Source organism: Euprymna scolopes, chromosome 27 (assembly GCF_053919585.1).
Source record: "Euprymna scolopes isolate OS-2025 chromosome 27, ASM5391958v1, whole genome shotgun sequence".
NCBI lineage: Eukaryota > Metazoa > Mollusca > Cephalopoda > Sepiida > Sepiolidae > Euprymna > Euprymna scolopes.
The window spans coordinates 43,615,030-43,638,022 of record NC_136508.1 but is presented as its reverse complement, the minus strand read 5'-3'; the positions used below and the strand labels follow the sequence as shown (position 1 = coordinate 43,638,022).

General features: G+C 49.8%; 1 protein-coding gene across 2 annotated transcripts in view; it reads right to left on the bottom strand.

The window, feature by feature from the left end:
• Positions 1 to 22,993, bottom strand: part of LOC145248840 (heat shock factor 2-binding protein-like) — a 592,183-nt gene that overhangs the window by 62,030 nt on the left and 507,160 nt on the right. The window lies entirely within an intron of this gene.

Below are 22,993 nucleotides of genomic sequence, written 5' to 3'. Positions count from 1 at the left end.
ATCGCAAAACCCATTGCCACACCTGGAACTACCCGTAAAATAACTAAATATATATCCAGTCCTTTTGTTCCCGTTCACTGCCCTACACTGACCAACAATCTTATGTCAGCTTCCTTTTGTGTGCCTTTGTGAACAATTTTCTATCCATTGTTCCCCTACCCCCTTCTTTTTGTCATACTTCTTTTGCTCTTTCTTCCTCACTTCCCAACTTTCGAGTTACAAAGAAATTGCAAATGATTGCGATGCTCAGAGTTACGAATTGTCTTCAAGTCTACGGAAAATGACTGTGCTGCAATTGGATAACAATTTTAATAATTTTGTTCCAGTGATTTTCTAATTCATTTTTTTTTTTTCACTCCCAAATGAGGCACATTGTCACTGAGATGTAAGAGGCTACTGTGAATTAGGGGTCATATCAATAGGGGCATTGTCAGTGGGGGAGTTGTGCAGGAAGATGTTTGTTCATATTACATTTAAATTTATCCATGTCGGTACAATTAAGAAAACAAGGAGTGAATTCTAAAAGCTAGTAGCTTAAGGAAAGAAGCTATTTGAGTAAAAGGACTCCCGTCATCTGGGTATCTCTACAGTAAAGAATTAGTTGAGGGTATTTACGTCATGGGAGCACTAGAGAACCAAATTCATCAGAGCACATTCCATCCAGAGTGTGCTAATAGGATAGGGGCCAGAGCTTGGTAGACAGTTTGGGACTTATTAGATTAGAAACTATTTTGGATCCTGCTCTTGTTTCATCAGCCGTGGCTGGATAGAGGTCCTAAGCAATTTTGCAACAACGAACTCAAATATTAACTCTCTTTACAGCTTTAAAATTTTCCAACCCAGATGGCTGCCATCTCGGTCATTTTCTATTTTTTTTTTTTTTTGTGGGATGTGGGAAGAGGGGGGGCATTGAAAACTGCCGTCTTCAAGAGGAAAGTATTTTTATAAAAGAGGAGGGGGGGGGTCATTTTTATTTATAGCGGCCGCCACTACCCACCCCTAAAATGAAATTAAAAAAAAAAGCAAAATGGAGTTACACCCCTTTGTGGTAATGGGACATAACCCTTGTATCCACAATACTGTTATGCAATTTTAAAACAACATATTTCGATTTTATTTTCAATATTTAAAAAATATTTTAATAGTATTTTTATCAATACTTAAAAAATAATTTAATAGAATTTATTTCGATTTTATTTTTAATATTTCGACAAATTTTTACTGGACATAAAAAAAAAAATACAATTTTCAAGACATTTTCAAAATATTTTCCATATTTTCAAGCATTTTTCAAAGTAATGATAGAAATAATTTTTTTTTAAACGCAAAAGTGAAAATTCAATGACTTTTCAAGTCTGTGCGAACCCTGCGTGATACTGGTGGGCGTGGACTATCATTGATTGTCAAGAACATATGACCCAACAGTTTGGGTGACTTGCTTATGTACGAGTAATCGCGTTGAAGCTGATAAAACTCCAGTTGGCAAGTTGCAGTTCTTCTCAGGTAACAAAGATCCATTTGATAAACTGTGGTATTCCTCCGCGTGTTACAGTTTATTACTCAATAATTTGAGATTTTTTTTTTGGGATTACTCGTTTGTGTCTGAGTAATCATGTTAACACTACAACAAATTCCACGTTAAAAACATACATGCAACAAAAGACCTGTTTCAGGATAAGAAAATTATCCTGATACTAAATCTGGCCTTTATTTTGCTAGATTTAGGCTTTTTCATCCATAATATAAATCTCAACTGTCTGTTTAAATATATGTATGTATGTTTGTATTTCTGCCTAAAACTTTCGACAGAGGCGATGGATTTTCACAAGATTGGTATCGTTTTGAAGCTTGACCCTTTGGATGACAAATATCAAAAAATTGGCTAAAAATATTAATTCCGTCACCCTCAACTGAACACTTTTCTGCAAGGATATTTTCGAAAGCCATCCCCTCCTTTCGATCGACTAGCCTTAATTTAAACCTTCACCACTTCCAGTTTGGCGATGGATGGACGCAATGGCAACGACGTCACTTTTTTTTCACGTTCTTTTCCTCCTTCGCAGTACGGGTTTGAACCTGCCTGCCTACTACCATTTTTTTTTTTTTTTGCCCAACACACACCTCCAAACACCCGGGCCATGCGGGGAACCCAGGCTAGTGTACTATAAATCATATTTTATTATTATTGGTTATGAATGAAAAACAATTGTCTGTTTAAAGATGTGTCTTCCTAACCCTCTTGTGTTGAGTGTCATCCCCCCTTTCAGTAGTCTGCTAATATGCCAGGGTTAAATTTTCTTTAAAAACGTTTCTCCATCACTAAAATATTCTTATCGGATCTCTTGCTAGGTTCATCATTCACATAAGATTCTCCACAAAATTCTCAAAAGTGACAATTTAAAAAAAACAAAAAAAAAAAAAAAAAAAAAAAAACTGTACCTAATTTGACAAAGCAAGTCTTGAATTTTTTTTTTTAGTTACACATTGTTATTGATTAGCATTAAACCCTAGAACTTTCTTAAATTCCTTTTCCACAAAATATTTGGATGACAAAATGAAAGACGCCAAAATTAATTTGTTTGTTTATAAAGAAGTCATCTTTTTTTTATTCCCATGCAATGTTGGGTAGGTACACCTGTCTGTTCAAATGTATGTATGTATGTATGTATGTATGTATGTATGTATGTATGTATGTATGTATGTATGTCAGCCTAAAACTTTCGACAGAGGTGACGTACTTTCACGAGATTGGTATCATTTTGAAGCTCGACCCTTCGGAAGACAAATACTGAAAAATTGGTCAAAAACATTCATTCCTTTAATGGGGCACTTTTCTGCAGGGGTGGATGAGTTTTTTCGCTGGCATTTTTTGCAAGTCATTCAACCCTCGACGTCGCATGAAAGGCGTTATTTCGACCGCCTGTGATGTCACAACCACGTTAGGTACATCAGTAAGACTGTTTTTTTTCTTTTACTTCTTTTTCCTCTGGCACGTTACGAGTTCAAGCGTGCTTACTACTCCTTTTTTTTTTTTCACCGCAACTCGCAATTTTCCTTTTTTTGCTCAAACAATGCCCTTACACACACCTCCACTTTCTTTTCTTCTTTTCTTTTTTTGCTCAACACCTCCAAACACCCAGGCAACACTGGGCACCCAAGCCAGTCTATAATATAAATCTTACCTGCCTGTTTAAATGTATGTTTGTATGTTTGCCTAAAACTTTCGACAGAAGCGGTGGGTTTTTATGAGATTGGTATCATTTTGAAGCTCGACTCTTAGATCAGAGAGAGACAAGGCGGGGAGAATGAGAGAGAGAGAGAGAGAGAGACAGGGGCGGGGAGAATGAGAGAGAGAGAGAGAGACAGGGGCGGGGAGAATGAGAGAGAGAGAGAGAGAGACAGGGGCGGGGAGAATGAGAGAGAGACAGGGGCGGGGAGAATGAGAGAGAGAGAGAGAGAGAGACAGAGAGAGACAGAGAGAGAGACAGGGGCGGGGAGAATGAGAGAGAGAGAGAAAGAGACAGGGGCGGGGAGAATGAGAGAGAGAGAAAGAGACAGGGGCGGGGAGAATGAGAGAGAGAGAAAGAGACAGGGGCGGGGAGAATGAGAGAGAGAGAAAGAGACAGGGGTGGGGAGAATGAGAGAGAGAGAAAGAGACAGGGGCGGTGAGAATGAGAGAGAGAGAAAGAGACAGGGGCGGGGAGAATGAGAGAGAGAGAGAGAGACAGGGGCGGGGAGAATGAGAGAGAGAGAGACAGGGGCGGGGAGAATGAGAGAGAGAGAGACAGGGTCGGGGAGAATGAGAGAGAGAGAGAGATACAGGGGCGGGGAGAATGAGAGAGAGAGAGAGATACAGGGGCGGGGAGAATGAGAGAGAGAGAGACAGGGGCGGGGAGAATGAGAGAGAGAGAGAGATATATAGGGGTGCGGAGAATGAGAGAGAGAGAGAGAGAGACAGGGGCGCAGAGAATGAGAGAGAGAGAGAGAGACAGGGGCGGGGAGAATGAGAGAGAGAGAGAGACAGGGGCAGGGAGAATGAGAGAGAGAGAGAGAGAGATACAGGGGCGGGGAGAATGAGAGAGAGAGAGAGGGAGAGATACAGGGGCGGGGAGAATGAGAGAGAGAGATACAGGGGCGGGGAGAATGAGAGAGAGAGATACAGGGGTGGGGAGAATGAGAGAGAGAGATACAGGGGCGGGGAGAATGAGAGAGAGAGAGAGAGAGAGATACAGGGGCGGGGAGAATGAGAGAGAGAGAGACAGGGGCGGGGAGAATGAGAGAGAGAGACAGGGGCGGGGAGAATGAGAGAGAGAGACAGGGGCGGGGAGAATGAGAGAGAGAGACAGGGGCGGGGAGAATGAGAGAGAGAGAAAGAGACAGGGGCGGGGAGAATGAGAGAGAGAGAAAGAGACAGGGGCGGGGAGAATAGGAGAGAGAGAAAGAGACAGGGGCGGGGAGAATGAGAGAGAGAGAAAGAGACAGGGGCGGGGAGAATGAGAGAGAGAGAGAGAGAGAGAGAGACAGGGGCGGGGAGAATGAGAGAGAGAGAGACAGGGGCGGGGAGAATGAGAGAGAGAGATACAGGGGCGGGGAGAATGAGAGAGAGAGAGAGATACAGGGGCGGGGAGAATGAGAGAGAGAGAGATACAGGGGCGGGGAGAATGAGAGAGAGAGAGACAGGGGCGGGGAGAATGAGAGAGAGAGAGATATAGGGGTGCGGAGAATGAGAGAGAGAGAGAGAGAGACACGGGCGCGGAGAATGAGAGAGAGAGAGAGACAGGGGCGGGGAGAATGAGAGAGAGAGAGAGACAGGGGCGGGGAGAATGAGAGAGAGAGAGAGAGAGATACAGGGGCGGGGAGAATGAGAGAGAGAGAGAGGGAGAGATACAGGGGCGGGGAGAATGAGAGAGAGAGATACAGGGGCGGGGAGAATGAGAGAGAGAGATACAGGGGTGGGGAGAATGAGAGGGAGAGATACAGGGGCGGGGAGAATGAGAGAGAGAGAGAGAGAGAGATACAGGGGCGGGGAGAATGAGAGAGAGAGAGAGACAGGGGCGGGGAGAATGAGAGAGAGAGAGACAGGGGCGGGGAGAATGAGAGAGAGAGAGACAGGGGCGGGGAGAATGAGAGAGAGAGACAGGGGCGGGGAGAATGAGAGAGAGAGACAGGGGCGGGGAGAATGAGAGAGAGAGACAGGGACGGGGAGAATGAGAGAGAGAGACAGGGGCGGGGAGAATGAGAGAAAGAGAGACAGGGGCGGGGAGAATGAGAGAAAGAGAGACAGGGGCGGGGAGAATGAGAGAGAGAGAGAGAGAGAGATACAGGGGTGGGGAGAATGAGAGAGAGAGATACAGGAGCGGGGAGAATGAGAGAGAGAGAGATACAGGGGCGGGGAGCATGAGAGAGAGAGATACAGGGGCGGGCACAATGAGAGAGAGAGATACAGGGGCGGGGAGAATGAGAGAGAGAGATACAGGGGCGGGGAGAATGAGAGAGAGAGATACAGGGGCGGGGAGAATGAGAGAGAGAGATACAGGGGCGGGGAGAATGAGAGAGAGAGATACAGGGGCGGGGAGAATGAGAGAGAGAGAGAGATACAGGGGCGGGGAGAATGAGAGAGAGAGAGAGATACAGGGGCGGGGAGAATGAGAGAGAGAGAGATACAGGGGCGGGGAGAATGAGAGAGAGAGAGATACAGGGGCGGGGAGAATGAGAGAGAGAGAGACAGGGGCGGGAAGAATGAGAGAGAGAGACAGGGGCGGGGAGAATAAGAGAGAGAGACAGGGGCGGGGAGAATGAGAGAGAGAGAGACAGGGGCGGGGAGAATGCTAGAGAGAGACAGGGGCGGGGAGAATGAGAGAGAGAGACAGGGGCGGGGAGAATGAGAGAGAGAGAGATACAGGGGCGGGGAGAATGAGAGAGAGAGAGAGATACAGGAGCGGGGAGAATGAGAGAGAGAGAGATACAGGGGCGGGGAGAATGAGAGAGAGAGACAGGGGCACGGAGAATGAGAGAGAGAGAGAGAGATACAGGGGCGGGGAGAATGAGAGAGAGAGAGAAATACAGGGGCGGGGAGAATGAGAGAGAGAGAGACAGGGGCGGGGAGAATGAGAGAGAGAGAGACAGGGGCGGGGAGAATGAGAGAGAGAGAGAGATACAGGGCGGGGAGAATGAGAGAGAGAGAGAGATACAGGGGCGGGGAGAATGAGAGAGAGAGAGACAGGGGCGGGGAGAATGAGAGAGAGAGAGAGAGATATAGGGGTGCGGAGAATGAGAGAGAGAGAGAGAGAGACAGGGGCGCAGAGAATGAGAGAGAGAGAGAGACAGGGGCGGGGAGAATGAGAGAGAGAGAGAGACAGGGGCGGGGAGAATGAGAGAGAGAGAGAGAGAGATACAGGGGCGGGGAGAATGAGAGAGAGAGAGAGGGAGAGATAAAGGGGCGGGGAGAATGAGAGAGAGAGATACAGGGGCGGGGAGAATGAGAGAGAGAGATACAGGGGTGGGGAGAATGAGAGAGAGAGATACAGGGGCGGGGAGAATGAAAGAGAGAGAGAGAGAGAGATACAGGGGCGGGGAGAATGAGAGAGAGAGAGACAGGGGCGGGGAGAATGAGAGAGAGAGACAGGGGCGGGGAGAATGAGAGAGAGAGACAGGGGCGGGGAGAATGAGAGAGAGAGACAGGGGCGGGGAGAATGAGAGAGAGAGACAGGGGCGGGGAGAATGAGAGAGAGAGAAAGAGACAGGGGCGGGGAGAATAAGAGAGAGAGAAAGAGACAGGGGCGGGGAGAATGAGAGAGAGAGAAAGAGACAGGGGCGGGGAGAATGAGAGAGAGAGAAAGAGACAGGGGCGGGGAGAATGAGAGAGAGAGAGAGAGACAGGGGCGGGGAGAATGAGAGAGAGAGAGACAGGGGCGGGGAGAATGAGAGAGAGAGATACAGGGGCGGGGAGAATGAGAGAGAGAGAGAGATACAGGGGCGGGGAGAATGAGAGAGAGAGAGAGATACAGGGGCGGGGAGAATGAGAGAGAGAGAGAGATACAAGGGCGGGGAGAATGAGAGAGAGAGAGACAGGGGCGGGGAGAATGAGAGAGAGAGAGACAGGGGCGGGGAGAATGAGAGAGAGAGAGATATAGGGGTGCGGAGAATGAGAGAGAGAGAGAGAGAGACAGGGGCGCGGAGAATGAGAGAGAGAGAGAGACAGGGGCGGGGAGAATGAGAGAGAGAGAGAGACAGGGGCGGGGAGAATGAGAGAGAGAGAGAGAGAGATACAGGGGCGGGGAGAATGAGAGAGAGAGAGAGGGAGAGATACAGGGGCGGGGAGAATGAGAGAGAGAGATACAGGGGCGGGGAGAATGAGAGAGAGAGATACAGGGGTGGGGAGAATGAGAGAGAGAGATACAGGGGCGGGGAGAATGAGAGAGAGAGAGAGATACAGGGGCGGGGAGAATGAGAGAGAGAGAGAGACAGGGGCGGGGAGAATGAGAGAGAGAGAGACAGGGGCGGGGAGAATGAGAGAGAGAGAGACAGGGGCGGGGAGAATGAGAGAGAGAGAGACAGGGGCGGGGAGAATGAGAGAGAGAGACAAGGGCGGGGAGAATGAGAGAGAGAGACAGGGACGGGGAGAATGAGAGAGAGAGACAGGGGCGGGGAGAATGAGAGAAAGAGAGACAGGGGCGGGGAGAATGAGAGAAAGAGAGACAGGGGCGGGGAGAATGAGAGAGAGAGAGAGAGAGAGAGAGAGAGAGATACAGGAGTGGGGAGAATGAGAGAGAGAGAGATACAGGGGCGGGGAGCATGAGAGAGAGAGATACAGGGGCGGGCACAATGAGAGAGAGAGATACAGGGGCGGGGAGAATGAGAGAGAGAGATACAGGGGCGGGGAGAATGAGAGAGAGAGATACAGGGGCGGGGAGAATGAGAGAGAGAGAGAGATACAGGGGCGGGGAGAATGAGAGAGAGAGATACAGGGGCGGGGAGAATGAGAGAGAGAGAGATACAGGGGCGGGGAGAATGAGAGAGAGAGAGATACAGGGCGGGGAGAATTAGAAAGAGAGAGACAGGGGTGGGGAGAATGAGAGAGAGAGAGAGAGAGAGAGAGAGAGAGAGAGACAGGGGCGGGGAGAATGAGAGAGAGACAGGGGCGGGGAGAATGAGAGAGAGAGACAGGGGCGGGGAGAATAAGAGAGAGAGACAGGGGCGGGGAGAATGAGAGAGAGAGAGACAGGGGCGGGGAGAATAAGAGAGAGAGACAGGGGCGGGGAGAATGAGAGAGAGAGAGATACAGGGGCGGGGAGAATGAGAGAGAGAGAGATACAGGGGCGGGGAGAATGAGAGAGAGAGAGATACAGGAGCGGGGAGAATGAGAGAGAGAGAGATACAGGGGCGGGGAGAATGAGAGAGAGAGACAGGGGCACGGAGAATGAGAGAGAGAGAGAGAGATACAGGGGCGGGGAGAATGAGAGAGAGAGAGAGAGATACAGGGGCGGGGAGAATGAGAGAGAGAGAGAGAGATACAGGGGCGGGGAGAATGAGAGAGAGAGAGAGAGATACAGGGGCGGGGAGAATGAGAGAGAGAGAGAGACAGGGGCGGGGAGAATGAGAGAGAGAGAGAGAGACAGGGGCGGGGAGAATGAGAGAGAGAGAGACAGGGGCGGGGAGAATGAGAGAGAGAGAGAGATACAGGGGCGGGGAGAATGAGAGAGAGAGAGAGAGATACAGGGGTGGGGAGAATGAGAGAGAGGGAGATACACGGGCGGGGAGAATGAGAGAGAGAGAGAGAGACAGGGGTTAGGAGAATGAGAGAGAGAGAGAGATACAGGGGCGGGGAGAATGAGAGAGAGAGAGAGAGAGAGAGACAGGGGCGGGGAGAATGAGAGAGAGAGAGAGACAGGGGCGGGGAGAATGAGAGAGAGAGATACAGGGGCTGGGAGAATGAGAGAGAGAGAGAGACAGGGGCGGGGAGAATGAGAGAGAGAGATACAGGGGCTGGGAGAATGAGAGAGAGAGAGATACAGGGGCGGGGAGAATGGGAGAGAGAGAGAGAGATACAGGGGCGGGGAGAATGAGAGAGAGAGAGACAGGGGCGGGGAGAATGAGAGAGAGAGAGAGACAGGGGCGGTGAGAATGAGAGAGAGAGAGAAAGACAGGGGCGGGGAGAATGAGAGAGAGAGAGACAGGGGCGGGAAAAATGAGAATTAGAGTGAGAGAGAGACGGGGAGAATGAGAGTGAGAGAGAGGCGGGGAGAATTAGAGTGAGAGAGAAGCGGGAAGAAGGAGAGAGAAGCGGGAAGAAGGAGAGAGAGAGAGACGCGGGGGGGAATGAGAGAGAGACGCGGGAGGAAGGAGAGGAAGAGGCAGGGGAGAAGGAGAGAGAGAGGCAGGGGAGAAGGAGAGAGAGAGGCAGGGGAGAAGGAGAGAGAGTATGGGAAGGAGCAGAGAGAGAGTATGGGAAGGAGCAGAGAGAGAGTATGGGAAGGAGCAGAGAGAGAGTATGGGAAGGAGCAGGGAGAGAGTATGGGAAGGAGCAGAGAGAGAGTATGGGAAGGAGCAGAGAGAGAGTATGGGAAGGAGCAGAGAGAGAGTATGGGAAGGAGCAGAGAGAGAGTATGGGAAGGAGCAGAGAGAAAGAATGGGAAGGAGCAGAGAGAGAGTATGGGAAGGAGCAGAGAGAGAGTATGGGAAGGAGCAGAGAGAGAGTATGGGAAGGAGCAGAGAGAGAGTGTGGGAAGGAGCAGAGAGAGTATGGGAAGGAGCAGAGAGAGAGAGAGTATGGGAAGGAGCAGAGAGAGAGTGTGGGAAGGAGCAGAGAGAGAGTGTGGGAAGGAGCAGAGAGAGAGTGTTGGAAGGAGCAGAGAGAGAGTGTTGGAAGGAGCAGAGAGAGAGTATGGGAAGGAGCAGAGAGAGAGTATGGGAAGGAGCAGAGAGAGAGTATGGGAAGGAGCAGAGAGAGAGTATGGGAAGGAGCAGAGAGAGAGTGTGGGAAGGAGCAGAGAGAGAGTGTGGGAAGGAGCAGAGAGAGAGTATGGGAAGGAGCAGAGAGAGAGTATGGGAAGGAGCAGAGAGAGAGTATGGGAAGGAGCACAGAGAGAGTATCGGAAGGAGCACAGAGAGAGTATGGGAAGGAGCACAGAGAGAGTATGGGAAGGAGCAGAGAGAGAGAGTATGGGAAGGAGCAGAGAGAGAGAGTATGGGAAGGAGCAGAGAGAGAGAGTATGGGAAGGAGCAGAGAGAGAGAGTATGGGAAGGAGCAGAGAGAGAGTATGGGAAGGAGCAGAGAGAGAGAGTATGGGAAGGAGCAGAGAGAGAGAGTATGGGAAGGAGCAGAGAGAGAGAGTATGGGAAGGAGCAGAGAGAGAGAGTATGGGAAGGAGCAGAGAGAGAGAGTATGGGAAGGAGCACAGAGAGAGTATGGGAAGGAGCAGAGAGAGAGTATGGGAAGGAGCAGAGAGAGAGAGTATGGGAAGGAGCAGAGAGAGAGAGTATGGGAAGGAGCAGAGAGAGAGAGTATGGGAAGGAGCAGAGAGAGAGAGTATGGGAAGGAGCAGAGAGAGAGAGTATGGGAAGGAGCAGAGAGAGAGTATGGGAAGGAGCACAGAGAGAGTATGGGAAGGAGCACAGAGAGAGTATGGGAAGGAGCACAGAGAGAGTATGGGAAGGAGCAGAGAGAGAGAGTATGGGAAGGAGCAGAGAGAGAGTATGGGAAGGAGCAGAGAGAGAGTATGGGAAGGAGCAGAGAGAGAGAGTATGGGAAGGAGCACAGAGAGAGTATGGGAAGGAGCAGAGAGAGAGTATGGGAAGGAGCACAGAGAGAGTATGGGAAGGAGCACAGAGAGAGTATGGGAAGGAGCAGAGAGAGAGAGTATGGGAAGGAGCAGAGAGAGAGTATGGGAAGGAGCAGAGAGAGAGAGTATGGGAAGGAGCAGAGAGAGAGAGTATGGGAAGGAGCAGAGAGAGAGTATGGGAAGGAGCACAGAGAGAGTATGGGAAGGAGCACAGAGAGAGTATGGGAAGGAGCAGAGAGAGAGAGTATGGGAAGGAGCAGAGAGAGAGTATGGGAAGGAGCAGAGAGAGAGAGTATGGGAAGGAGCAGAGAGAGAGAGTATGGGAAGGAGCAGAGAGAGAGAGTATGGGAAGGAGCAGAGAGAGAGAGTATGGGAAGGAGCAGAGAGAGAGTATGGGAAGGAGCAGAGAGAGAGTATGGGAAGGAGCACAGAGAGAGTATGGGAAGGAGCAGAGAGAGAGAGTATGGGAAGGAGCAGAGAGAGAGTATGGGAAGGAGCACAGAGAGAGTATGGGAAGGAGCAGAGAGAGTATGGGAAGGAGCAGAGAGAGAGAGTATGGGAAGGAGCACAGAGAGAGTATGGGAAGGAGCACAGAGAGAGTATGGGAAGGAGCAGAGAGAGAGAGTATGGGAAGGAGCAGAGAGAGAGTATGGGAAGGAGCAGAGAGAGAGAGTATGGGAAGGAGCAGAGAGAGAGAGTATGGGAAGGAGCAGAGAGAGAGAGTATGGGAAGGAGCAGAGAGAGAGAGTATGGGAAGGAGCAGAGAGAGAGTATGGGAAGGAGCAGAGAGAGAGAGTATGGGAAGGAGCAGAGAGAGAGAGTATGGGAAGGAGCACAGAGAGAGTATGGGAAGGAGCACAGAGAGAGTATGGGAAGGAGCAGAGAGAGAGAGTATGGGAAGGAGCAGAGAGAGAGTATGGGAAGGAGCAGAGAGAGAGAGTATGGGAAGGAGCACAGAGAGAGTATGGGAAGGAGCAGAGAGAGAGTATGGGAAGGAGCACAGAGAGAGTATGGGAAGGAGCAGAGAGAGAGAGTATGGGAAGGAGCAGAGAGAGAGTATGGGAAGGAGCAGAGAGAGAGAGTATGGGAAGGAGCACAGAGAGAGTATGGGAAGGAGCACAGAGAGAGTATGGGAAGGAGCACAGAGAGAGTATGGGAAGGAGCAGAGAGAGAGAGTATGGGAAGGAGCAGAGAGAGAGTATGGGAAGGAGCAGAGAGAGAGAGTATGGGAAGGAGCACAGAGAGAGTATGGGAAGGAGCAGAGAGAGAGTATGGGAAGGAGCACAGAGAGAGTATGGGAAGGAGCAGAGAGAGAGAGTATGGGAAGGAGCAGAGAGAGAGTATGGGAAGGAGCAGAGAGAGAGAGTATGGGAAGGAGCAGAGAGAGAGAGTATGGGAAGGAGCAGAGAGAGAGTATGGGAAGGAGCACAGAGAGAGTATGGGAAGGAGCAGAGAGAGAGTATGGGAAGGAGCAGAGAGAGAGAGTATGGGAAGGAGCAGAGAGAGAGTATGGGAAGGAGCAGAGAGAGAGAGTATGGGAAGGAGCACAGAGAGAGTATGGGAAGGAGCAGAGAGAGAGAGTATGGGAAGGAGCAGAGAGAGAGTATGGGAAGGAGCAGAGAGAGAGAGTATGGGAAGGAGCAGAGAGAGAGTATGGGAAGGAGCAGAGAGAGAGAGTATGGGAAGGAGCACAGAGAGAGTATGGGAAGGAGCAGAGAGAGAGAGTATGGGAAGGAGCAGAGAGAGAGAGTATGGGAAGGAGCAGAGAGAGAGTATGGGAAGGAGCAGAGAGAGAGTATGGGAAGGAGCAGAGAGAGAGTATGGGAAGGAGCAGAGAGAGAGTATGGGAAGGAGCAGAGAGAGAGAGTATGGGAAGGAGCAGAGAGAGAGTATGGGAAGGAGCAGAGAGAGAGAGTATGGGAAGGAGCAGAGAGAGAGAGTATGGGAAGGAGCAGAGAGAGAGAGTATGGGAAGGAGCAGAGAGAGAGAGTATGGGAAGGAGCAGAGAGAGAGAGTATGGGAAGGAGCAGAGAGAGAGTATGGGAAGGAGCAGAGAGAGAGAGAGTATGGGAAGGAGCAGAGAGAGAGTATGGGAAGGAGCAGAGAGAGAGTATGGGAAGGAGCAGAGAGAGAGTATGGGAAGGAGCAGAGAGAGAGTATGGGAAGGAGCACAGAGAGAGTATGGGAAGGAGCAGAGAGAGAGAGTATGGGAAGGAGCAGAGAGAGAGAGTATGGGAAGGAGCAGAGAGAGAGAGTATGGGAAGGAGCAGAGAGAGAGTATGGGAAGGAGCAGAGAGAGAGAGTATGGGAAGGAGCACAGAGAGAGTATGGGAAGGAGCAGAGAGAGAGAGTATGGGAAGGAGCAGAGAGAGAGTATGGGAAGGAGCAGAGAGAGAGTATGGGAAGGAGCAGAGAGAGAGTATGGGAAGGAGCAGAGAGAGAGTATGGGAAGGAGCAGAGAGAGAGAGTATGGGAAGGAGCAGAGAGAGAGTATGGGAAGGAGCAGAGAGAGAGTGTGGGAAGGAGCAGAGAGAGAGAGTATGGGAAGGAGCAGAGAGAGAGTATGGGAAGGAGCTGAGAGAGAGAGTATGGGAAGGAGCAGAGAGAGAGTATGGGAAGGAGCAGAGAGAGAGAGTATGGGAAGGAGCAGAGAGAGAGAGTATGGGAAGGAGCAGAGAGAGAGTATGGGAAGGAGCAGAGAGAGAGTATGGGAAGGAGCAGAGAGAGAGAGTGTGGGAAGGAGCAGAGAGAGAGAGTATGGGAAGGAGCAGAGAGAGAGAGTATGGGAAGGAGCAGAGAGAGAGTATGGGAAGGAGCAGAGAGAGAGAGTATGGGAAGGAGCAGAGAGAGAGAGTATGGGAAGGAGCAGAGAGAGAGAGTATGGGAAGGAGCAGAAAGAGAGAGTATGGGAAGGAGCAGAGAGAGAGAGTATGGGAAGGAGCAGAGAGAGAGAGTATGGGAAGGAGCAGAGAGAGAGAGTATGGGAAGGAGCAGAGAGAGAGAGTATGGGAAGGAGCAGAGAGAGAGTATGGGAAGGAGCAGAGAGAGAGAGTATGGGAAGGAGCAGAGAGAGAGAGTATGGGAAGGAGCAGAGAGAGAGAGTATGGGAAGGAGCAGAGAGAGAGTATGGGAAGGAGCAGAGAGAGAGTATGGGAAGGAGCAGAGAGAGAGTATGGGAAGGAGCAGAGAGAGAGTATGGGAAGGAGCAGAGAGAGAGAGTATGGGAAGGAGCAGAGAGAGAGTATGGGAAGGAGCAGAGAGAGAGAGTATGGGAAGGAGCAGAGAGAGAGTATGGGAAGGAGCAGAGAGAGAGTATGGGAAGGAGCAGAGAGAGAGAGTATGGGAAGGAGCAGAGAGAGAGTATGGGAAGGAGCAGAGAGAGAGTATGGGAAGGAGCAGAGAGAGAGAGTATGGGAAGGAGCAGAGAGAGAGTATGGGAAGGAGCAGAGAGAGAGAGTATGGGAAGGAGCAGAGAGAGAGTATGGGAAGGAGCAGAGAGAGAGTGTGGGAAGGAGCAGAGAGAGAGAGAGTATGGGAAGGAGCAGAGAGAGAGTATGGGAAGGAGCAGAGAGAGAGAGTATGGGAAGGAGCAGAGAGAGAGAGTATGGGAAGGAGCAGAGAGAGAGAGTATGGGAAGGAGCAGAGAGAGAGTATGGGAAGGAGCAGAGAGAGAGAGAGTATGGGAAGGAGCAGAGAGAGAGAGTATGGGAAGGAGCAGAGAGAGAGTATGGGAAGGAGCAGAGAGAGAGTATGGGAAGGAGCAGAGAGAGAGTATGGGAAGGAGCAGAGAGAGAGAGTATGGGAAGGAGCAGAGAGAGAGTATGGGAAGGAGCAGAGAGAGAGTATGGGAAGGAGCAGAGAGAGAGTATGGGAAGGAGCAGAGAGAGAGTATGGGAAGGAGCAGAGAGAGAGTATGGGAAGGAGCAGAGAGAGAGTATGGGAAGGAGCAGAGAGAGAGAGTGTGGGAAGGAGCAGAGAGAGAGAGTATGGGAAGGAGCAGAGAGAGAGAGTATGGGAAGGAGCAGAGAGAGAGAGTATGGGAAGGAGCAGAGAGAGAGAGTATGGGAAGGAGCAGAGAGAGAGAGTATGGGAAGGAGCAGAGAGAGAGAGTATGGGAAGGAGCAGAGAGAGAGTATGGGAAGGAGCAGAGAGAGAGAGAGTATGGGAAGGAGCAGAGAGAGAGTATGGGAAGGAGCAGAGAGAGAGAGTATGGGAAGGAGCAGAGAGAGAGTATGGGAAGGAGCAGAGAGAGAGAGTATGGGAAGGAGCAGAGAGAGAGAGTATGGGAAGGAGCAGAGAGAGAGAGTATGGGAAGGAGCAGAGAGAGAGAGTATGGGAAGGAGCAGAGAGAGAGTATGGGAAGGAGCAGAGAGAGAGTATGGGAAGGAGCAGAGAGAGAGAGTATGGGAAGGAGCAGAGAGAGAGAGTATGGGAAGGAGCAGAGAGAGAGAGTATGGGAAGGAGCAGAGAGAGAGTATGGGAAGGAGCAGAGAGAGAGTATGGGAAGGAGCAGAGAGAGAGAGTATGGGAAGGAGCAGAGAGAGAGTATGGGAAGGAGCAGAGAGAGAGAGTATGGGAAGGAGCAGAGAGAGAGTATGGGAAGGAGCAGAGAGAGAGTGTGGGAAGGAGCAGAGAGAGAGAGTATGGGAAGGAGCAGAGAGAGAGTATGGGAAGGAGCAGAGAGAGAGAGTATGGGAAGGAGCAGAGAGAGAGAGTATGGGAAGGAGCAGAGAGAGAGAGTATGGGAAGGAGCAGAGAGAGAGTATGGGAAGGAGCAGAGAGAGAGAGTATGGGAAGGAGCAGAGAGAGAGAGTATGGGAAGGAGCAGAGAGAGAGTATGGGAAGGAGCAGAGAGAGAGTATGGGAAGGAGCAGAGAGAGAGTATGGGAAGGAGCAGAGAGAGAGAGTATGGGAAGGAGCAGAGAGAGAGTATGGGAAGGAGCAGAGAGAGAGAGTATGGGAAGGAGCAGAGAGAGAGAGTATGGGAAGGAGCAGAGAGAGAGAGTATGGGAAGGAGCAGAGAGAGAGAGTATGGGAAGGAGCAGAGAGAGAGTATGGGAAGGAGCAGAGAGAGAGAGTATGGGAAGGAGCAGAGAGAGAGTATGGGAAGGAGCAGAGAGAGAGAGTATGGGAAGGAGCAGAGAGAGAGAGTATGGGAAGGAGCAGAGAGAGAGTATGGGAAGGAGCAGAGAGAGAGTATGGGAAGGAGCAGAGAGAGAGAGTGTGGTAAGGAGCAGAGAGAGAGAGTATGGGAAGGAGCAGAGAGAGAAAGTATGGGAAGGAGCAGAGAGAGAGTATGGGAAGGAGCAGAGAGAGAGAGTATGGGAAGGAGCAGAGAGAGAGAGTATGGGAAGGAGCAGAGAGAGAGAGTATGGGAAGGAGCAGAGAGAGAGAGTATGGGAAGGAGCAGAGAGAGAGAGTATGGGAAGGAGCAGAGAGAGAGAGTATGGGAAGGAGCAGAGAGAGAGAGTATGGGAAGGAGCAGAGAGAGAGTATGGGAAGGAGCAGAGAGAGAGAGTATGGGAAGGAGCAGAGAGAGAGTATGGGAAGGAGCAGAGAGAGAGTATGGGAAGGAGCAGAGAGAGAGTATGGGAAGGAGCAGAGAGAGAGTATGGGAAGGAGCAGAGAGAGAGTATGGGAAGGAGCAGAGAGAGAGAGTATGGGAAGGAGCAGAGAGAGAGAGTATGGGAAGGAGCAGAGAGAGAGTATGGGAAGGAGCAGAGAGAGAGTATGGGAAGGAGCAGAGAGAGAGTATGGGAAGGAGCAGAGAGAGAGTATGGGAAGGAGCAGAGAGAGAGAGTATGGGAAGGAGCAGAGAGAGAGAGTATGGGAAGGAGCAGAGAGAGAGAGTATGGGAAGGAGCAGAGAGAGAGAGTATGGGAAGGAGCAGAGAGAGAGTATGGGAAGGAGCAGAGAGAGAGAGTATGGGAAGGAGCAGAGAGAGAGTATGGGAAGGAGCAGAGAGAGAGTATGGGAAGGAGCAGAGAGAGAGTATGGGAAGGAGCAGAGAGAGAGAGTATGGGAAGGAGCAGAGAGAGAGTATGGGAAGGAGCAGAGAGAGAGTATGGGAAGGAGCAGAGAGAGAGAGTGTGGGAAGGAGCAGAGAGAGAGAGTATGGGAAGGAGCAGAGAGAGAGAGTATGGGAAGGAGCAGAGAGAGAGAGAGTATGGGAAGGAGCAGAGAGAGAGTATGGGAAGGAGCAGAGAGAGAGAGTATGGGAAGGAGCAGAGAGAGAGTATGGGAAGGAGCAGAGAGAGAGAGTATGGGAAGGAGCAGAGAGAGAGAGTATGGGAAGGAGCAGAGAGAGAGAGTATGGGAAGGAGCAGAGAGAGAGTATGGGAAGGAGCAGAGAGAGAGTATGGGAAGGAGCAGAGAGAGAGTATGGGAAGGAGCAGAGAGAGAGAGTATGGGAAGGAGCAGAGAGAGAGAGTATGGGAAGGAGCAGAGAGAGAGAGTATGGGAAGGAGCAGAGAGAGAGTATGGGAAGGAGCAGAGAGAGAGAGTATGGGAAGGAGCAGAGAGAGAGAGTATGGGAAGGAGCAGAGAGAGAGAGTATGGGAAGGAGCAGAGAGAGAGTATGGGAAGGAGCAGAGAGAGAGAGTATGGGAAGGAGCAGAGAGAGAGTATGGGAAGGAGCAGAGAGAGAGAGTATGGGAAGGAGCAGAGAGAGAGAGTATGGGAAGGAGCAGAGAGAGAGTATGGGAAGGAGCAGAGAGAGAGAGTATGGGAAGGAGCAGAGAGAGAGTATGGGAAGGAGCAGAGAGAGAGTATGGGAAGGAGCAGAGAGAGAGAGTATGGGAAGGAGCAGAGAGAGAGTATGGGAAGGAGCAGAGAGAGAGAGTATGGGAAGGAGCAGAGAGAGAGAGTATGGGAAGGAGCAGAGAGAGAGTATGGGAAGGAGCAGAGAGAGAGTATGGGAAGGAGCAGAGAGAGAGAGTGTGGGAAGGAGCAGAGAGAGAGAGTATGGGAAGGAGCAGAGAGAGAGAGTATGGGAAGGAGCAGAGAGAGAGAGTATGGGAAGGAGCAGAGAGAGAGAGTATGGGAAGGAGCAGAGAGAGAGAGTATGGGAAGGAGCAGAGAGAGAGTATGGGAAGGAGCAGAGAGAGAGTATGGGAAGGAGCAGAGAGAGAGTATGGGAAGGAGCAGAGAGAGAGTATGGGAAGGAGCAGAGAGAGAGTATGGGAAGGAGCAGAGAGAGAGAGTATGGGAAGGAGCAGAGAGAGAGAGTATGGGAAGGAGCAGAGAGAGAGAGTATGGGAAGGAGCAGAGAGAGAGTATGGGAAGGAGCAGAGAGAGAGAGTATGGGAAGGAGCAGAGAGAGAGTATGGGAAGGAGCAGAGAGAGAGAGTATGGGAAGGAGCAGAGAGAGAGAGTATGGGAAGGAGCAGAGAGAGAGTATGGGAAGGAGCAGAGAGAGAGTATGGGAAGGAGCAGAGAGAGAGAGTATGGGAAGGAGCAGAGAGAGAGAGTATGGGAAGGAGCAGAGAGAGAGTATGGGAAGGAGCAGAGAGAGAGAGTATGGGAAGGAGCAGAGAGAGAGTATGGGAAGGAGCAGAGAGAGAGTATGGGAAGGAGCAGAGAGAGAGTATGGGAAGGAGCAGAGAGAGAGTATGGGAAGGAGCAGAGAGAGAGAGTATGGGAAGGAGCAGAGAGAGAGAGTATGGGAAGGAGCAGAGAGAGAGAGTATGGGAAGGAGCAGAGAGAGAGAGTATGGGAAGGAGCAGAGAGAGAGTATGGGAAGGAGCAGAGAGAGAGAGTATGGGAAGGAGCAGAGAGAGAGTATGGGAAGGAGCAGAGAGAGAGAGTATGGGAAGGAGCAGAGAGAGAGAGTATGGGAAGGAGCAGAGAGAGAGTATGGGAAGGAGCAGAGAGAGAGTATGGGAAGGAGCAGAGAGAGAGAGTGTGGGAAGGAGCAGAGAGAGAGAGTATGGGAAGGAGCAGAGAGAGAGAGAATGGGAAGGAGCAGAGAGAGAGTATGGGAAGGAGCAGAGAGAGAGTATGGGAAGGAGCAGAGAGAGAGTATGGGAAGGAGCAGAGAGAGAGTATGGGAAGGAGCAGAGAGAGAGAGTATGGGAAGGAGCAGAGAGAGAGTATGGGAAGGAGCAGAGAGAGAGTATGGGAAGGAGCAGAGAGAGAGTATGGGAAGGAGCAGAGAGAGAGTATGGGAAGGAGCAGAGAGAGAGAGTGTGGGAAGGAGCAGAGAGAGAGAGTATGGGAAGGAGCAGAGAGAGAGAGTATGGGAAGGAGCAGAGAGAGAGTATGGGAAGGAGCAGAGAGAGAGAGTATGGGAAGGAGCAGAGAGAGAGAGTATGGGAAGGAGCAGAGAGAGAGTATGGGAAGGAGCAGAGAGAGAGTATGGGAAGGAGCAGAGAGAGAGTATGGGAAGGAGCAGAGAGAGAGAGTATGGGAAGGAGCAGAGAGAGAGTATTGGAAGGAGCAGAGAGAGAGTATGGGAAGGAGCAGAGAGAGAGAGTATGGGAAGGAGCAGAGAGAGAGTATGGGAAGGAGCAGAGAGAGAGAGTATGGGAAGGAGCAGAGAGAGAGTATGGGAAGGAGCAGAGAGAGAGTATGGGAAGGAGCAGAGAGAGAGTATGGGAAGGAGCAGAGAGAGAGTATGGGAAGGAGCAGAGAGAGAGTATGGGAAGGAGCAGAGAGAGAGTATGGGAAGGAGCAGAGAGAGAGAGTGTGGGAAGGAGCAGAGAGAGAGAGTATGGGAAGGAGCAGAGAGAGAGAGTATGGGAAGGAGCAGAGAGAGAGAGTATGGGAAGGAGCAGAGAGAGAGAGTATGGGAAGGAGCAGAGAGAGAGTATGGGAAGGAGCAGAGAGAGAGAGTATGGGAAGGAGCAGAGAGAGAGAGTATGGGAAGGAGCAGAGAGAGAGTATGGGAAGGAGCAGAGAGAGAGAGTATGGGAAGGAGCAGAGAGAGAGAGTATGGGAAGGAGCAGAGAGAGAGTATGGGAAGGAGCAGAGAGAGAGTATGGGAAGGAGCAGAGAGAGAGAGTATGGGAAGGAGCAGAGAGAGAGTATGGGAAGGAGCAGAGAGAGAGAGTATGGGAAGGAGCAGAGAGAGAGAGTATGGGAAGGAGCAGAGAGAGAGTATGGGAAGGAGCAGAGAGAGAGTATGGGAAGGAGCAGAGAGAGAGTATGGGAAGGAGCAGAGAGAGAGTATGGGAAGGAGCAGAGAGAGAGTATGGGAAGGAGCAGAGAGAGAGTATGGGAAGGAGCAGAGAGAGAGTATGGGAAGGAGCAGAGAGAGAGAGTGTGGGAAGGAGCAGAGAGAGAGAGTATGGGAAGGAGCAGAGAGAGAGAGTATGGGAAGGAGCAGAGAGAGAGTATGGGAAGGAGCAGAGAGAGAGTATGGGAAGGAGCAGAGAGAGAGTATGGGAAGGAGCAGAGAGAGAGTATGGGAAGGAGCAGAGAGAGAGTATGGGAAGGAGCAGAGAGAGAGTATGGGAAGGAGCAGAGAGAGAGAGTATGGGAAGGAGCAGAGAGAGAGTATGGGAAGGAGCAGAGAGAGAGAGTATGGGAAGGAGCAGAGAGAGAGTATGGGAAGGAGCAGAGAGAGAGTATGGGAAGGAGCAGAGAGAGAGTATGGGAAGGAGCAGAGAGAGAGAGTGTGGGAAGGAGCAGAGAGAGAGAGTATGGGAAGGAGCAGAGAAAGAGAGTATGGGAAGGAGCAGAGAGAGAGTATGGGAAGGAGCAGAGAGAGAGAGTATGGGAAGGAGCAGAGAGAGAGAGTATGGGAAGGAGCAGAGAGAGAGTATGGGAAGGAGCAGAGAGAGAGTATGGGAAGGAGCAGAGAGAGAGAGTATGGGAAGGAGCAGAGAGAGAGTATGGGAAGGAGCAGAGAGAGAGAGTATGGGAAGGAGCAGAGAGAGAGTATGGGAAGGAGCAGAGAGAGAGTATGGGAAGGAGCAGAGAGAGAGTATGGGAAGGAGCAGAGAGAGAGTATGGGAAGGAGCAGAGAGAGAGTATGGGAAGGAGCAGAGAGAGAGTATGGGAAGGAGCAGAGAGAGAGTATGGGAAGGAGCAGAGAGAGAGAGTGTGGGAAGGAGCAGAGAGAGAGAGTATGGGAAGGAGCAGAGAGAGAGAGTATGGGAAGGAGCAGAGAGAGAGTATGGGAAGGAGCAGAGAGAGAGAGTATGGGAAGGAGCAGAGAGAGAGAGTATGGGAAGGAGCAGAGAGAGAGTATGGGAAGGAGCAGAGAGAGAGTATGGGAAGGAGCAGAGAGAGAGTATGGGAAGGAGCAGAGAGAGAGAGTATGGGAAGGAGCAGAGAGAGAGAGTATGGGAAGGAGCAGAGAGAGAGTATGGGAAGGAGCAGAGAGAGAGTATGGGAAGGAGCAGAGAGAGAGTATGGGAAGGAGCAGAGAGAGAGTATGGGAAGGAGCAGAGAGAGAGAGTATGGGAAGGAGCAGAGAGAGAGTATGGGAAGGAGCAGAGAGAGAGTATGGGAAGGAGCAGAGAGAGAGTATGGGAAGGAGCAGAGAGAGAGTATGGGAAGGAGCAGAGAGAGAGTATGGGAAGGAGCAGAGAGAGAGTGTGGGAAGGAGCAGCGAGAGACATTGGGAAGCAAGAGAGAGACATTGGGAAGCAAGAGAGAGACATTGGGAAGCAAGAGAGAGACATTGGGAAGCAAGAGAGAGACATTGGGAAGCAGGAGAGAGACATTGGGAAGCAGGAGAGAGACATTGGGGAGGAGGAGAAAGAGATTGGGGAGGAGGAGAAAGAGATTGGGAAGGAGGAGAAAGAGATTGGGAAGGAGGAGAAAGAGATTGGGAAGGAGGAAAGAGAGGATGAAGTAGTAAAAGAGAGGAGAAAGAAAGAAAGTAAGACAAGAGATTAGAGAAGAACAGATGAAAGAAAGAGATAGGGAGAGGAGGGAATGTTAGAGATAGAAAAATAGAGAGAGAGGAGGAGAAGAGAGAGGGAGAGAGAGAGAGGACAAAGTAGTGAAAGAGAGGGTGAACAAGAGAGAGTGGAAAAGAACAGAGATGGAAGAAAGAGAGAGGGATAGAATGTGAGAAATGGGGGGGTGGGGTGATATTCATAAAAAAAAAAAACAATGAAAAAGGTTTGATTACTAATGTCGATAGTAATCATATTTCACCTGTTCTGATTATTCTTTCTTTCTTTCCTTTCTTTTGGCACAACCATTAATCAGAAAATAACAAGCCTTTTATCTCACGATGATCTCCAGGTTAAAAGCATCATTACCACAAATACAGACTCTCCCAGCATGATCTTACGATATCACCAGACTGTGACACCAAGTGCATGTAGGTAAAAATAAGTATACCAGTTTATACCCAATACCAACATGTGCAAGTACATTAGAGGCAAATAGTATTAAAGAATGTAGAAGGAGGGGGAGACCACCCGGATAGCATAGAACCAATCAAAACAAAAAAAAAGTGGATGACTCAGAACAGGGGCTCTAAGTCCGCAGCACGCAGTGTCAGATAAAAAAAAAATTGCATTATACTTTTTTTTTTTTTTTTTTTTTTTGCAAAAAAATAAATAAAATGTTATTGTTTCACTGTTTTGAATTTTATTTTTAGTATCATAAAAATATATTATTTTATGAAATATTTATTGATTTCTTTCTTTCTTTTTTTTATATATAGAAAAATCGAATATTTTTTTTTTTATCTGACACTGTTTGCTGCGGACTTTAAGTCGCCTATTTTTCTGATTTACATTTAACTCTTTATCCCATTTTCTTTCCTTCCTTATCAGTCTCTGTCTCATTCTCTCTTTCTTTTTATCTTTCTCTCTACCCACTATTTCTCCCTCTCTTTCTATTCTTTTTAATGTGATCAATTAAGCTAAATTCATTTTTTCATTGCGTACTGTTCATGTTTTCCCTTTTCATCTCTTTCTTTACTACTATGAGAGAGAAAAGGAGAGATAGGGAGAGATGTTAACTTACTGAATCAGAAGATTAGGCGACATAAAGTCCGCAGCAAGCAATGTCAGATTAAAAAACTTGAATTATGCTTATTCTTTTTGGTTTTGCATAAAATAAATAAAATGTTATTGTTTCATTGTTTTGAATTTGTTTTCAGTATTATGAAAAATATATTTTATGAAATATTTATTGATTTATTTTATTTTTTGAAAAATAAAATAATTTTTTTTATTTGACATCGCTTGCTGCGGACTTTGAATTGCCTGTTCTTCTGATTTAGCAACATTCTATATAACATCTTT